The sequence below is a fragment of the Simochromis diagramma genome, unplaced genomic scaffold (assembly GCF_900408965.1).
Source record: "Simochromis diagramma unplaced genomic scaffold, fSimDia1.1 OVJJ01000123.1, whole genome shotgun sequence".
Taxonomy (NCBI): domain Eukaryota; kingdom Metazoa; phylum Chordata; class Actinopteri; order Cichliformes; family Cichlidae; genus Simochromis; species Simochromis diagramma.
The window spans coordinates 2,636,762-2,652,737 of NW_024386778.1; the positions used below are offsets into that span (position 1 = coordinate 2,636,762).

General features: G+C 40.4%; 1 long non-coding RNA gene across 1 annotated transcript in view; it reads left to right on the plus strand.

Annotated features, from left to right (window-relative positions):
- The first annotated feature begins 4,197 nt into the window (after positions 1-4,197).
- The window catches only part of LOC120721455, a 44,459-nt gene continuing 32,680 nt past the window's right edge, over positions 4,198-15,976 (plus strand). The window contains exon 1 of the long non-coding RNA XR_005693168.1: positions 4,198-4,778. This is a non-coding gene — a long non-coding RNA (uncharacterized LOC120721455). The remainder of the gene's footprint in view (positions 4,779-15,976) is intronic.

Consider the following 15,976-nt stretch of genomic DNA (forward strand, 5'->3'; position numbering starts at 1 on the left):
AAATATCTATCCAGCCCACGTGCTTTATGAGCTGTATGAATTTAAATTCCTCCAGAAGCACATGCATGTGAACAGTATTGGGACTATTTATTGCTTTTTCTCATGCAGTTGAAACACTGACTGAATTGTGTGGCTGTTCGTTACCTGTGGAGGGCAGCAGCAGGCTAGAGATATATCTGAGCTACCTCCAGAGTGAAAAGAAGAATAAGAACGGAGAAGGAGAACAAAAATCCCAATGCAGCTCTATACAACTTCAAACTTGGCCCAGCGTTTTTACTATTATTCTAAAATGCTACTATATTATTATTTATTTATTTTTTTGTGACAGAGCTGAAGCTAATCCAGTTTAGGCAGACTCGCCATAGGACAATAAGGTTTAACTGTAGGCTATGTATTAATGTCCTGCTCTACATGCTGTTGAAAAGGACTAGCAGAGAGAAGAGCGACTAGCACTTAGTAAGAGGCTGAAAATTCAAAAGCAGCAGAAAATTGTTTTATTTTCATTTTTAACTCCAATATGAAGAAACTGACCCCAGTGACTGCTGGAATAGGCTCTGATCCCCGTGCAACTGTGAATTGGATAAGCAGAAGAAAATGGATGGATGAAGAAACTGGACATTGGTAACATTGGTAGCATCACACAAGTGCTTTCACACGTTCAGTATCTTGCATAAGGATACTTTGGCATGCAGATTGGAGCAGCTAGGGATCAAACCATCAACCTTCCAATTAGTAGATGATCTACTCTACCTCCTGAGCCATGGTCACCTATTTAAACCAACGTCCAATCATATTATTTACTGGCAAGTATATTAAATATCCTTTTATTTGGCACATATAGGAATTTTAGTACTTTCATCCTTATGTCAAACACGACTTACCTTAAGTTTGTGTTCAAATTATCCTAATTCTTTCTTTATTGTGGTTAGCATTTAGAGCTGTTTCCAGCTCTAAATTTCCATTAAGAAAAATTGTGGGGCAACAAATAATTTTCAAAGAAGTTTATATCTGTAGGTAACATGGCACAATCCAAAGCCTTTTACTGTGTAAAGGATGGCTAGCTTTGCTCTGTTTGATATTCATTCAGTGTTCGTGACTCACGGCTGTCAGTTTGGTTTCTAGGTGAATGATGATTCTGTCAGCAGAACAATACTACTGATGTTGTGAATGAAATTATGCAGAGAAAGCAGTGAAAGTCAAGGCAGGATGAGGTCCAAGAGACAACCCAAAGTGGTTCCACCAAATTGGACAAAAGACCAGAATCTTCCAGACAGTCACCACTGGTCAAAAACACATGAAAAGGCATTAAGCAGAAATTATTTTATATCATTTTTCATAGAAATTCAGTAACCTGTAACAATGTATTTTACATTTTACTCAGAAGATGGTGATAAATAACACATTTTTTTTATTGTTCTGCCTTGTGCTCACAGTTTTAAAAATGACTGTGGTCTAACACTGATGATAGGAGTTAATTAGCTTGGTCATCATATAGTGCCAAATCACAACAACATCACCCTCAAGGTGCTTCATATTGTAGGGTAAAGATCCAGAAATAATTATCATGAATAAAGTGTCAATATTTATTATGATGATTAAAAATAAATTTAAAATTTACAAAGTTTCACAAGAAAATATTCTTGGTTTACTAAACCTGTATTAGGTCCTTAATAGTTAGCTCACTTGTCAGCCATATTGGAAGGCTTCCAGCCAGTGTGTATTTGGAATATTGCCTAAATGTACTTTGATTTCAGTGGTAACCAAGACATTAAAACTGCATGCACATTAGGGCTGCCACAAACCATTATTTTAATAGTCGACTAATCGTGGCAGCCCTAATGCACATAGAGACAGTTTATGAAAACTTTTTTTTCTCCAAATAAGAAAAATTTAGAATTTAAAAATGTTTTTTTTAGGGGCTGCGTCTCCCTCTCACAAAGTCTCAGTTGTGAACCATTTACTAATAAGCAGCTTTCCTTGCTTTAACAGAAATCTTTTAAAATCCTTCTTCTGCTTTCATTGTTGCCCCGAGAGGACTAAAATGGACTCAAATATAGTGCGATAATATCTGTTTATTTTCACGATCTCTAAATATTTATCATCACACACGCTAACAGGATTTTTTCTGCCTCTTTGTGAAGCGACTGCACATTAGCACAACTGGCCTGCACTTAGTGAAGGCAGTGAGTGTTTTACAGGGTGACAGGGTGACATGTGTCTTCCTGTTCTACCTGGTGATTTTTCTCTTAGCAGCAAAGCTAAAATCTTTTTAGGGTTATATATGTGTATATCTATCTATCTATCTATCTATCTATCTATCTATCTATCTATCTATCTATCTATCTATCTATCTTTATATATATATATATATATATATATATATATATATATAAAGAGTCACTGCACCTTGACAAATATATATATATATTGTACCAAATCATTTGCATCTGAAAACAAAATCATGGTTATGCAAGCTTCTTCAGAAATGCAAATATATGGAACCTGGGTTTTATGTAAGCATTCAAGTGTCCAATTGAGCAAGCCGTCTCCTTTTATGTGGGGTCCTGTAACCTCATTAAACCTTACTTTGTGATATGAGCACAGATGGGTCTTATAAGTGGATGCATAAAGTAAAGTATGCCTTTCATCACCCAGTCAGTGCTATTCTGCTGATGGAGACTGATGCACAAATATGAAATGTCAACTGGTAAGTGATACGATCCTTTTTTTTTTTTAGCGTTTTGCTGTTCCATCACTGATGTGTTTGAGTGTATGTGAGAGGCTTTTCACAACTTTCCTTGTTAACTATCCATTATAACAGCTGTATTGCAAACAGCTCATGGAGACTTTTAGTACTTTTTATTGATAAAAGGTGTCCATACGGAGATGGAAGTCTTCAAAACAAAAGTAAATCTATAATATTTGCATTAATGATTTAAACAAACAATGGTAAACTGTCTGTATGCCCCGATGCAGTGTTTTTTGTTCATAAGCTATGGGAACTGTGTTCGTTTGAGGGATTGGCAAATAGACTGGGAGGGGGCAGGATGGACCCGTATTAATAGGAACACTTGAATGAATTAGAAGAATAGGTTTTAAACATGCAGGACAGCCACAATACTGGGCACCGACTGGAGGACTGTACCAGCTTGTCTCATTCAAATGATGCAAACCTGCCTGATTGGCGGGATTTAAACGCTTGTTTCAGCACACTGTCCAAGCAAAACCAAGTCCACTCCAGAGAGTGTGTGTGTGTCTGTTTAACTGCCAGTAATCTGAAAGTAAAAAAACAAAAGCTAACTTCAGCTCCAGCCGTGTCTCATGTCATCTTTGAATTGCTACAAAAAAAGAAAGAGGGATCCCATTAATGTTTTTCTTTTTTCATTTTGCATGTGTGTGTTGTTTGTGATATTTGCCATTTGGAGTGGACTTTAAACAGCAAATGATGAAATTATGACATACACGTGTAAATAAATTCCCAAATTGACACTCCTTTGTAAACCTGTGTGATTGAATGTGCTTCACTCCAACACTGTGGGCTGTCCAGAAACAGCAGCTTCTTCAGATTAATTCAGCAGAGCACCACGAGTGGATGTTTTAATTTGAGTTATTTGGTCATTTGGAAAGGTCCAGAACAATTTAATACAATTAATCTTGCTGAGTGAAGGCAGTCATTGTTGCCATGTAGCAGCAGTAAGTGTTACCCTGATTGCGGCAGTGGTGTAAGTGTCCACCAGTATTATCTCTGTCAAGTGGCTGTCCAGGTATGGTTATATGATCTGGTGAGGTAAAGCTGCCCCACAGATTTAGGTACACACAGACACAACTAAAAGCTCCACACCCCTTTAACGTGTGCACACGCATACACACACACACACACACACACACACACACACACACACACACACACACACACACACACACACACACACGTATGTATATATATATATGTATATATATATACACGCCCTGCGTCTGACCTGTGGGTCAAGGTGCAGTGACTCTGAGGTTGTCTAACTGGGCCTCTTGAAACTCTTGCTTTGCATTCCTGCACCCAGTGGAGGGGGGTTGCCACAGACAGGGTTATTACTGGACTGAGAGACTGAAAGAAAGACTGATAGAGAGGGAGAGAAAAGCGACAGAGGGAGGGAGAGAGGGAGGGAGGGAGAAGGGGGGGTTGAAGGAAGCTGGAAGGTATTATGCACTATTTCCTTGCCTTCCTAGAAGCTCTCACTTGTTCCCTCCCACTCGGCCGGCATTCTGTGGCAAAGTAAAAGAAAACGCTGAAAACTTGAACCTGCTTATACTCGAGCTTCCTCGGCCTTCAAACGAGCTCACTTGTTTTCTTTCCCTACCCTTCCCCGCGTATGTTTCTCGCACTCTTTCTTGCTCCTCGCCTTGTTCGTCTCTCTCCCTCTCTCTCTCTCTCTCTCTGGGCTGTGTGTAAGAGGATCACTTTGTTTCCGTTGCCTTTTTCCGCGGTGCTGCAGACACACATGGAGCAGAGGATTGGATTTGAGGAGATACTGACGAAGTGCACAGCTGCAATGGTCCCCTCCATCTCCACACCAGGACTAAGCCCCCCCACCGACCCACCCCAGTGTGTGTGTGTGTGTGTGTGTGTGTTTGACTCTCTCCCTCTCTCTGTCGCACTCTCTGCTATCCGGCTCTCTGTGGGGTGGGGGTTGCAATATAGTAACTCAGAAAAATGGAAGTGGATTGGAGATAGACAAGATAGGAAGCTTTCGTTCTTGGGCTCGGACGTCAGGATCTGTGTGGTAAGTGCTTTCCTCTTAGCACTTTTTACAAGTTCTGTCCCTAAGAAGAATCCATCTGCCTGAAATCTCAGGAGCACTCTTCATGGCTCTATTGATTCATTTGTTGCCTGCTTTAACTTCTTTAGTCGGACTTTAAACTCCGTTCCCAAGTATTAACAAAATAAGCCTGATTTTCCTTATATTTCTTGTCAGTCTTAAATTAATTTGGTGACAGGAGAGGCTAGATCTTTGAATTTGTGTACCAATGATTTTTAATGATTTTTAAAACATTTTTTTATTTTATTTGGTGGGAGGGGGGACGAGGTGGAGTGATAGGGTGGGGGCAGTTGACTGGGGGAAGGGATTTTGAAGAGGTCAAAGAGAACGGCTCGGACAGAACAATGGTTGTGAAAACTTTACTAGTCATTTAGTTACGCCTCTGTGAAACATGTGTCCGTTTGTAGCCAGGGACCCGTGCTCGACTCCAAGGACGCTTGCTGTGGAGGCCATTTATTTTAGCTAATTCAATTTATCAGCTGCTCAGTAGCTTCACTTTTTTATGAGTTTGGAATTTTTTAATTTGTTTTTTAAATGGGGTGGAGTGCAGTTGTGAGACACCGCACAGTATTTGAGACACCGTCAGCCTCACCAACCGACAAAACTGTTCATGTCTCGTGTATTTTACACCGTCACTGCTTTTACAGGAACGAAGTGATGAACAAGAGAAAAGAAATGAGACAATGAGCAAATGTTTTGATACAAAATCATAGAGAGAGAGAAAGAGAAGTTCCCAAGTTTGCAGTGGATACGGTGGGCTAAGCTTCGATCCACATTTCATCGGCCTTTGATGAAGCGCTTGAGGAATTCAGATTTTTTGTTGTAGTGCTGTTGAAGGAATAAATAATGCAGGTTACAGTGAAAGTAATACTTTACTGCGAGCTCCCCGAATAACTCCATTGTGTGAAATGTTAGGGGGACCTCACATTTCACATATGTGAGAAGCACTGGACCAACATTTATAATAATTAACATTATTTATATATTTGAGATATATTATTGCTCAATAATTAGTTGATAATAATATATGATAGGACTTAAGATTTAGTTTGAATTAAAAAATCCTCTGAATTGTAATTTAGAAAGAATATTGTTACCTAATTATTTTAAGTAATGTTGTAGCTCATTTAAACTCACAAATGTTGGTGCAGTTAAAAAAAAGCTTCTTGTTTCCTGAATGTAAATCATCAGTTACATGAAATGTATCACTAGCATCATTTAAAATTCACATTTTATTTTACTTTAATTTTTTTTGATGTGCAAATATTCTTTAAGGGTCTGACAAACTATGTAAAGTGTCAGTTTAATAAAGTAAGCCTTTTCACTCATTTGCACACAGAAAGCTGTGGTTTGTGAGAGTCTTGAGAAATTAGCTGAGTTGAGCAAGAAACTCATTTTAGGAAGCTACTGAACTTTAGAGCCGTGATTTATGTGTCTCACCTTGATGGTTCACTGGCAGTTTGGGGTTTTTGACCTCACTCTTTGAGGAAATCAGAACCCGTTTCTCTGACCGCCTCACTCTGTGCCTCCCTCGTTCCCTTTGTTCATTAGACATCTCAGTAACGTGGGAATTGAGTGTCTCGACTGGCTGTAATGGGCTTATTTCTCCTGTGAAAGGTAGTTTTTAGAGCCACGTTTTAAAAGCCTCAGATGTGCCTCTTTTAATTTATTTATGCATTCTCTGAACACAGTTGAATTTATAGTATGCAGGATGAAGCCTAGCTGCTACCACAGCTCCTTTATGCATGCACACGAGCTGTGCTGCAGGGTCTGGTTCTTTATTTTGATTATGTGGGTCACAGTGTTGTGAAGGAGCACAGAACTGCACATCTTCTTGGAAAAAAAGTCTGTCAGAAAGTTGGATTTCCAGCTTCAGCAGCGTAATATGAGAGTAAATAGAAACTTAAAGTGACTGCTCAGCACTGAGGATGATGCTGTGGATCGGTTTCTCCTTGGTGAATGGCTCTTTACACACTTGCAGCTTTTGCTTTTCTCTCCCAGTGTTAGCTTGAACAAATATTAAAATAATGTAAAAATTCCAGCTGAGCTCAGAAATATTTTTTGACCCTTTTTAGGAGGTAATGGCAGAATTTTTGGATTAAAATGACTTTTTTTCTTTTTTTACAAATTATAAAATGCACTTATTAAATAATAAAGTAAAAATCTGATTTGTGAGAAATGACAAAAAACTTTACTTGAGTTTCTCAGCTCCCAGAATTCAGTGCTAGTGAAGAAGACTGCAGTTGTCTTCTATGACTATTAATCAGTTGGTACGGTGCAGTTCATCGTCTAATCGGAAACCCTCTCTACTCCTCTCTGGGATGCATTTGTGTATGTTTTCCAGTAGTATGTCTGCTGGCAATCTCCACTGCTGTTTTTTAAGCCAAGTAACGACATGTCGTCAGATAACCTCCCTGACCTCCCCGGGCCAATTTTAGTCTCTCCTGCAAGCCTGTTCTAGTTATAAATTAGCCTGGTTCTTGTGCGCAGGCAGTGAAAAGGAAAAGCTCAGTTAGGAGCAGTGATTTATTAGCTGTTAGGCTTCCACTGTCATGTGACTGACAGAGGTGTCATTCAGGATGAAAACAGAAACCCAGAACGCAGGCGGGATCCGACTGGTTCAGGAAATAGGAGGTGGTTTCCTTTTCTGCCACTCAACCAGGAGAGAAGTTGCATGATTTACATTTGAGTATTCCTGCCAAGTAGTGTTTGAGTCATTCTCAGAGCCTGTTAGTGCCACACTGTACTATTTACTATGATTTTCAAGGGTTTTAAGGTAATTGTCTGCGACGTTCCTAAGTTGTTTGTTTGTTAAAATCCATAAGATGAGAGACAAACAGGAAATAAAAATGAAATACTAAAATCTTTCTAAAATTTAAGTCTTTCCACTCAGCATCCACCTTGAATTGTCAGAGGGCATTTATCTAAATGAACTTTCATTAAGAACCGCATTCGTTGAATCCTTAGATCAAACACTTACTTATAAGGGTTTAAAAGCTTTAAACAAGCCCTTCCACCCACGTCTTCCACCCTGTTTGCTGTTGTGCATTTTCCCACTGACTTCATCTCAGCTATGCCACGTCTCCCTTATGTTTCAGATAAATATGTTTGTACCTCATCATAATGCAACCTGTGCGAACCTGTGTGCTGGTAATCATCTATGTGATGTTGCCTGAAAACCGTGTTTTATTGCTCGCTGCTGCTCACCTGGCTCCTTCTCTTTCCAAACACACCACCTTGCATGTGCTTCACTCTATGACTCGTGTGGCAGCTGTATACATACCGTGCTATATGCTCTATACGTGGTCAGGCTCATCTAAAAATCGATTACTTCTGTAAATCGAGTTTTGCTTACTCCGATTACGGCCTTAATGCAAGTAAGATAATTTTGTTAAGATGTTTGTATGACAGTCCCAATAATGTGAGTATTGTCTTACTCGGGTTATGATCAAATTACTAGAGTGCATGTAAAACCAGTGAGTGGAAGCCCTGTTTGTCTCCGTTTACCAAGCAGGCTGCTCCAGTTTTTACCTCTGACACATGAATTGTTGTAACAAAGCCTGGATATCACCAGGCTGAATTCAGGGAGGCTCGTGCTGTTGCAAGTGTGGACAGTAAGAAGTTTTTAGTCGTCATTGCTTTGTTTGTTTGTTTTTGAGAATGGCTAACTAGGAGACAGTTTCTAGTTGAATTTTGCTGACTAATGTAGGCACACAGTGTGGCGTACAGTTAATTCATGCTGTTCCAGGAAGAAATATGATCAAAATAACTCCTCCAACAATGCAGCTGTTCATAGAGCAGGAGTTCGTATCCCCGAAGGCTGAGAAGAGAGGAGCTTTACAGCTGCTTCTTAGGCCTGAGCAATGTGACGATCATGTATTGTGAACAATCTTAACTTGGCATATCTGCTTTAAAGTCATAAAGTTTGCGTCATTAAATGACATTCCCTTCTCTGTGTGATGTAGACGAAAGCATGATTGGTTATGACTCCTTGGATCATTAATTAGAGTTTATTTTAAACCAGAGAAAGTATGGCGGATGAAGAATAGCAGCGAGCAACAAAGGAGTCCCCCAAAACAGCACTTCTGATCAGAACTTTCAAAATAAAAGCAACATACAAATTGAATGCAGACCTTAGTGACACTGGCCTTGATTCGACTGCAAAAATAGGCCCAATCCAGCGTTTCTGTTATGATACTGATATCTGGGCTTAGGCAATTTCCTGATGCAAGCATTTAATAGTAGTTTTCTTCATTTTGAGACTCTGAATTATTCTAAATTATTGCTTTTATAACTTTATCATCTGATATGTCACAATTTATATCCAAGAATAAAAACTTACTGGATTTGTATTTGCTAGTAAATTAGTAAGTGAAAACAGGAATAATTAAAAAGTAATTACAACATAAAAATCATTGCACTTATCACATTTCAGCTCAAAGTGAGAGTCTCTTATAGTTATACTATTTTCCTTTTTTGTTTCTCACACTCTCTCTCTCACACACACACACACACACATCGGGCGTGGAGCTGACATCCATCCATTCATTTATTTTCTTAACCACTTATCCAGTTCAGGGGCACAGGAGGGTTGGGGCCTATTCCAGCTGTCACTGGCTGAGTGGCGGGGTACACCCTTGACAGGTTGCCATCCATTCCATGGTGAAGTGAACTAATATTAACTGAGTTGACGACAACACTTTCTGTTATTTTAAGTGGAATAAAATCTTCCCTGCAAGTGTTAAAATGAACCAAAGACCTTCTAGCTTCTGTTCGTAATTGCTGTCTCTCCCTGAAAGTTAATGAGAGAGAGAGAAGCCTGTTCGGTTGTGTCAACTGTCTTGACCAAAGTTTGCAGTTAAATAAAAAACTTTTTCAAACATAGAAAAAAAGGAGCATGAAATGGCTCCAAACTACTGCAGCGTTTCAAAGAGATTTTGCTAGGGCTGGGCCATATCATACCGTTCACGGTAATACCAGTATAATGTTGGGCAATGATAAGAAAATGAAATATCACGATAGAATTTGGGTAAAACTCGCATGCGCAGTGCCTTTGTTTTCATACGCACATGGCGGAAAAAGCATGGCGGCGACAGAGAAAGAGGAGGGAGAAAGCAAATCGTTGAATGAAACTGATGAACCAGAACTGGTTTGTAAAAATGCTGCAGCTTCAGTGGTGGAACTGGTTTAGCTTTCGTCCGTCAGATACACAACAAAGCACTATTTTTGGTAGAGCGTGCTAGCGGGCCGTCGTTATTACCGTGTTTTTTGGAAAATACGCCGCACTTAAAATCAATCCTTTGATTTTTCTGAAAGTCGACAGTGCCCCTTATAATCCCCTGTGCCTCATGTAGGAATTCTGGTTGTGTTTTTTTTTATTATGTTTTATTTTTTTATGTACATGGCGCTCGAAAATCTGTCAAATGTTTCAGTACGACTTTGCTGAGCTACGAAGCCGCACCGCTCGATGGATTGTGGGAGCGTTACGGCTATCGTAGGCGGAGCCTCGCGGAGTGATACGTACTGCGCTTCAACATAATGTTACCGTATTGTGTGTGTATAACCTCTTTTTAAGTTGTGTGGATATTATACATGGTTATGCTGAGGATATGTCGGCCAATTTGCACTGGAAATGCCTTTTGGTTAAACTGTCAGCAAGGAATTTGCACTGTTACATTTTTATATAACTTTAATGCAGATAAAAAACAGCTGCTTGTTTAAGTGAAAATACATTGATGTTTTCTTTTTTTTTGCACTAATAAAGTTGTGGAGTTGTAAAGTATTTTGTCTAGTGTCAATTATATCGTCAGTTATATCGTTATTGCAAATTTTCAAATGTATACCATGATAAATATTTTTGGTCATATCGCCCTGCTCTAGATTTTACCATTCTACTTTAGCTTTCCATCTAACTGTTACTCACGTAATAAGCAAAGAACAGGTTAGGATGCCTTTATTGATACATGATCCAGTTTTTTGGGTCGGGGATCCAAATATTCCACCTGTGAGTCCCAGCAGAGAGGACCATGTGGTCTACTGGCCAGACTGTAAAGATGGCAAAACACTACCAGCAAATCGTCTCAGTGTTTACTGATATGATTGGTGCAATCGTGACTTCCACAGAAAGACATCTTCAGTTTCTTAATCGAGCTGGTGGCTCGTGCCTCATCCCAATAACACTGTCCAAAAAACACGATCATCCATATGAGCACAATTGCAAACTGGGGTGGGACCACCGTTAAAGCCAAACTTTTGAAATGACTGGCAAACTCTTTCATGCACCAGCAGAAGCTTTTGAGCGTGCAACTGTTAGTACACCCATACAATGATAAATGAACGGATTCTATTGCATTCTGTTCTATTCTATTAGCGCCATAGTTTCTGTCCAAGGTGGGAATCTGCGTCTCTGATTGGCTAATGTTACAAACATCACATTATGTTTCTTAAAAAGGTCACCTGCTGGATGTAGTAAAACTCTCCCGTCCTTTAGCATGTGCCCAAACTCTGAGATGCAGGTTTACTTATTTATGCATGCCAGTTTGACAAGTCTGTTTGTTTTACAGAGTTGACACTCCCTCTCCTTTAGTACACAATGCACATGTAGCCCTCCACGAGGACGATGCACCATTAAACTGTTAGTTCACATGTTAGGACGTATTCTTAGGACAGAGATTTCATTTTTAAGTGCAATAATTTGTCATTGGATATTTTTTTAGTATTTGAGGAAAGTCATAGGGGTTGTTTACTCTTTACTTATATGGTAAAAGAAAGTCATGACTTTATGGGCGATTAGCATGACTTACTTTGACAAATAGCACGAAGTGCAGGAGGATGCTAAGTGTCATTCAACACTACAATAATGATGACAGATGATATGCGTCATAAGTCACTCATTATTGAATTATTAATGACCTGAGCCAAGTCTTGAGCATTGCCAATGGAAAATAACACAGATGTTTAGTGTTTGGGATTGTTCGCTGTGATAAATTAATACCCATGGCTACAGTTTTCAGTTCAACCTATTATTACCACATGAAGAAGAAAAGTAGAACAACATGTCGGTCTTTGAACTTAAAGTGATGTGAAAAAAATATTATCTAAAAAGCAAAGCAAGAGTAGATACACACATACACATGAGCACACATGCAGCATTGGATTCTGGCACAAATGGCCCCCAATGGGTTGTTTATAAAGGGGGTGATGTCATGTCTGTGATGGAGGCTGTGTCTCTTTACCGGTGATCCATTTCTTACCCAGCTGTCCTTTGTGCTACTTAGCAGAAAGGAAGAACAAAAGAAAGACGGATATAAAGATGCAAGATTATTTTACATTCCTTTCACCTCCAGCTCACTTTATACCTGCCATTAAAAGGTTTTAGTTATTGATACGATGTTTTTTTTTCTTCATTTGTTTTTGCCCATTTGATATTTTCTGTCCTTTGCTGCACAAATGTAAGGAGGGAAATAAAAGAGCACAAGTCAAACATTGTGTTTCTACTGTATACCAGAAGGCGGTTGTTGGAGTGACCGCGTCTAGGACGCTGATTAAACAGCATCCCAGTGCTTACTGTGAGGTGCTCACACCAGACTGCTTCTGCAGTTTTGCTATTTGAACACCTTATTTGAAAAAGTGCTCATCTTTGTACTTTCACTAATCCAATTTACATATTTATTATCTTATTTAGTGTTTCAGCAATTTTATTCTGGACAGTTGCCCATTTCCTGGGTCAAAGGATCATTGGCAATTTGTCTGCTTGTCTTTGAGCCAACAGGAGTTCGTTCTTCTGTGCAGACAAAGGGTCGCGGGACTTCTTTGTGGCATCGTACGTGTGTCTGCGTGTGTTTATGTGCGTGTGCGCATATGTCAGGTCTAGTGTTTCCAGCCCCTCGACTCTGCACTATTTTAAACAGCTTGGCTTCTTTAACCACCGCGCTCTCTATGGCGGGCACGCATATAAGTGCTGTGGGGGGGTTGTTGGGGGAGGGGAGTCCATATAGAGCTCAGGGGGCTCCCTGGGAAATGGTTTCCATACATTTAGCGTTTCCTCTTTGTGGTGCAGCAGGGTTGTCGCGTCAAAGCTGTGGTACAAGGAGGGGTGGAGGTGTTGGATAATGCAGACACAATGGGCTAAGGCAAACATTAGGAGTGAGACAAAGGACACTCCGCTTAGGTCACAGGGGGGGCAGCTCTTCCCATTATCTAAGGGAAGTGATCTTAACTGAGGGACTTTTTAAACCCATCAGCAAATTAGGGGCAGCGCTGAGCTGCTGGTGTGCGTTCGGGTCATGATCAAAGCCTCGAGAGTGGGTCTGTTTAAAGAGGAAGGCCGTAAAGCAAAGGACAGCAGTCACAACACAGCACAACATGAGGCTGGGTTAGCGCTGAGAGTGCTATCATGACCGTGTTATCATTGTCACAGTCGGGGTATTTACTCATGGGAAGCAGAGGATAACTTCTTTCTCATCTGCACTAAAAACAGCACAAGCACCGTATGTCATATGGTCAGCTGAGTGTTTCTGCACCATACACGTGTGCTTTAAGGCGAGCCAATCTATAATCATGCTACACCTCTAATAAAAATTGGCATCAGTTATCTTTTTTATATAGAATAACAAAATTGTGTTTCAGTTTCATTGTGTCAAATTATCATCTAGGTTTTTGTAATTGTGTTTTCTTTGGATATAGTACAACATTAGGTTTTACCTTTCTAGTATGACTTTTTATAGTTGTTGTCTAATCTGCTGTTCAGAGATTTGGGCTATACTGTATATTTAGCTTGAATTAATAATTTACTTAAATCATTTATCATTAAAATAACCACCAAATGATTTTTTAACATCACTAATTTATTTAGACACTCCCATATTTGCTAACCACTTTAGAGCTGAGACGTAGGTCAGCTTTTAGTATTTTTTATGAGCTAAGCAGCTTGTCACGTTCCACTCTAATTTATTGCTTGGAAACAGAGTGTCAATTACGTGGTAATTACACGCTGTTAAAGCTACTGCTTAACTGCTGGACATTATGAACATTTATGTCTTTGTTTGTCACTAAACATTTAATTTACTATTGGGGTGTTCAACCATAAGGAAACAGTGCGATCAAAGCAATTAACGTGTCGTTAACAAATTTTAAAAGATTTCACTGAAAAATCACAGAAGAAAATTGATGGAGGGAAAAGCTAGAAAAGAAAAGCAGAAATCTTTTTGCCAAAAAGCTCAACTAAATGTCTCCATATTCACTTATTGCGCTTCTTCTCCTTTTTTTTGTTTTTTGAAACCTTATGCGTGTTTGTGTGGCTGAAGGACCATTATGGGACAGGCTTTTAAGGGAGATCTGGGAAGTGGAAACCTAATACTGCCTGACTGCTGCTCTTGTGTACATGAACCCCACAGCTGCTGGACAGAGAGGGAGAGAAACTGGGGAGAGAAAAATGGAGGAAGAAAGGAGGAGGGGATAGAGGAGAGCACGGTGTGCTCGGTAATTAGTTGTCTGGTTTTGTATTGACCAGTCTGGTGCTTGGGCCTTGGGGACTGTTAAATTTGCAATTGAAACTGAAAGGATTATGCATCCAAAAGACATTAAACAGGAGCAATGAATAGATTGTGGGCCACACGGTGGACGACTTTCTTTTTCTTTTTTTTAATCCTCTTCCATCTTCTTAGACGAGCTCGTACTTTCCTTGTGAGAAGCTGATGTTTTACATGTTACAGGTAAATTACAAAAATGTACTGTAGGGTCATGACAGTTTTACATTGTGATAATGGCAGCCCGTTTTAAGAGTCAACCATTACAAAAACAAACACTACACTGGTTCGAGTCATCATTCGGGGTCAGTTTATTAAAAGCAGACAAAGTCTGAAATCATTGCCACATGCTACCTGCTGCAGAGTGCGATGCGAGTCTAATGAAATGTGTTTGAATGGAGACGTGGTGACCACGTGTGGGAATTGATGGCTCTAGCCTGAGCTGCCCAGGGGGGAAGGAAGATTTGTGTCTGTGTTTATTGGTGCTGAGGTTGCTCGTGCTTGCTGCAGTGGGCCCACAGAGTAGGTAACACCTTCCAAGTACTTGCTGAATCTTATGGCCCAGAGAGATTCCCTTTAGATGCACTGCCAGCGTTGATTTAAAACGATCAAACTGGTGTGCGTCAAGAGTTTAGTGACTTTTAGCAGGGGAAAGCAGAGACGGGCACAGGAATCGCTTCAAACTAAAGTGTAACGTAGCCCCTTTCTAATGACTTCCATTGTGTGTTCGGGTCCGCTGTACCTGCCGTTCTCACCCTTGGGAATGGTGCAGCATGCCAAAAGTGACATCACCTTTGCCGTCGCAAGCCACACTTTGTTGTCGTTTCGGCCGGCCGTGAACCTCTTAACCTGCCAACACCACCAGAGTGAACACACGAGTGTACGGTTGTGTCAGTTTTTGCTGCTGGTTTAATGAAGCTCAGAGATTCACAGACCATACAGAGGCAGATGATGATGCCACAGTTTGAAACGATGAGGCTTTGACTTCTTCTCTTCCTATAATGTGGAGCTTTGTCTGAGTGGAAACGCTTATCGTTCAGGTGAACACTGCAGTGAGTACTCGTGCCCTCAGAGCTGGTATAAATGGTACGGCGCTGCAGCAGCAATGTTACTGTTACTGGCAAGTATAATGGACCCATCAAGCAGGCCAGACCTTACAGTGGGGAGGCAGAGGGTGACTTTTAAAAAGGCAGGCTATAATATGAAGGATCTCTTTGCTTCCATCTGCATCGAGCATTTGAACCTGCTGAACTGTGAGCCTTGAGTGTATCTTGTGGATGATAGAGGGGTGATGTCATGCTCTCTCTCACTGTTTGTGTAGCTGGCAGAGCCCGGCGTGCTGCTGGAGAGAGTCGCACACTATGACTTAGTCGAGAGCAGAACAGCCCTGTGGGACGCTGCCAGAAAGTTCCTGCCTGCTCCAAAAACTCTGGTTTCTGCTTTTTCCTCTGATTCTGCTTTGACACGATGATTCGAAATCTTGTACCAACAGTCCGTGTTTTTAATCTGTTCGAGTGTCCTGTGACGCTTTGCGACCCAGAGCGAGGAGGCACTCTTTGTAGATAAAACACACAATCTGGTCGAGATCCCGCTTTGTGATTATCACAACGTAAATACAGGAGAGCCTGAGCACAG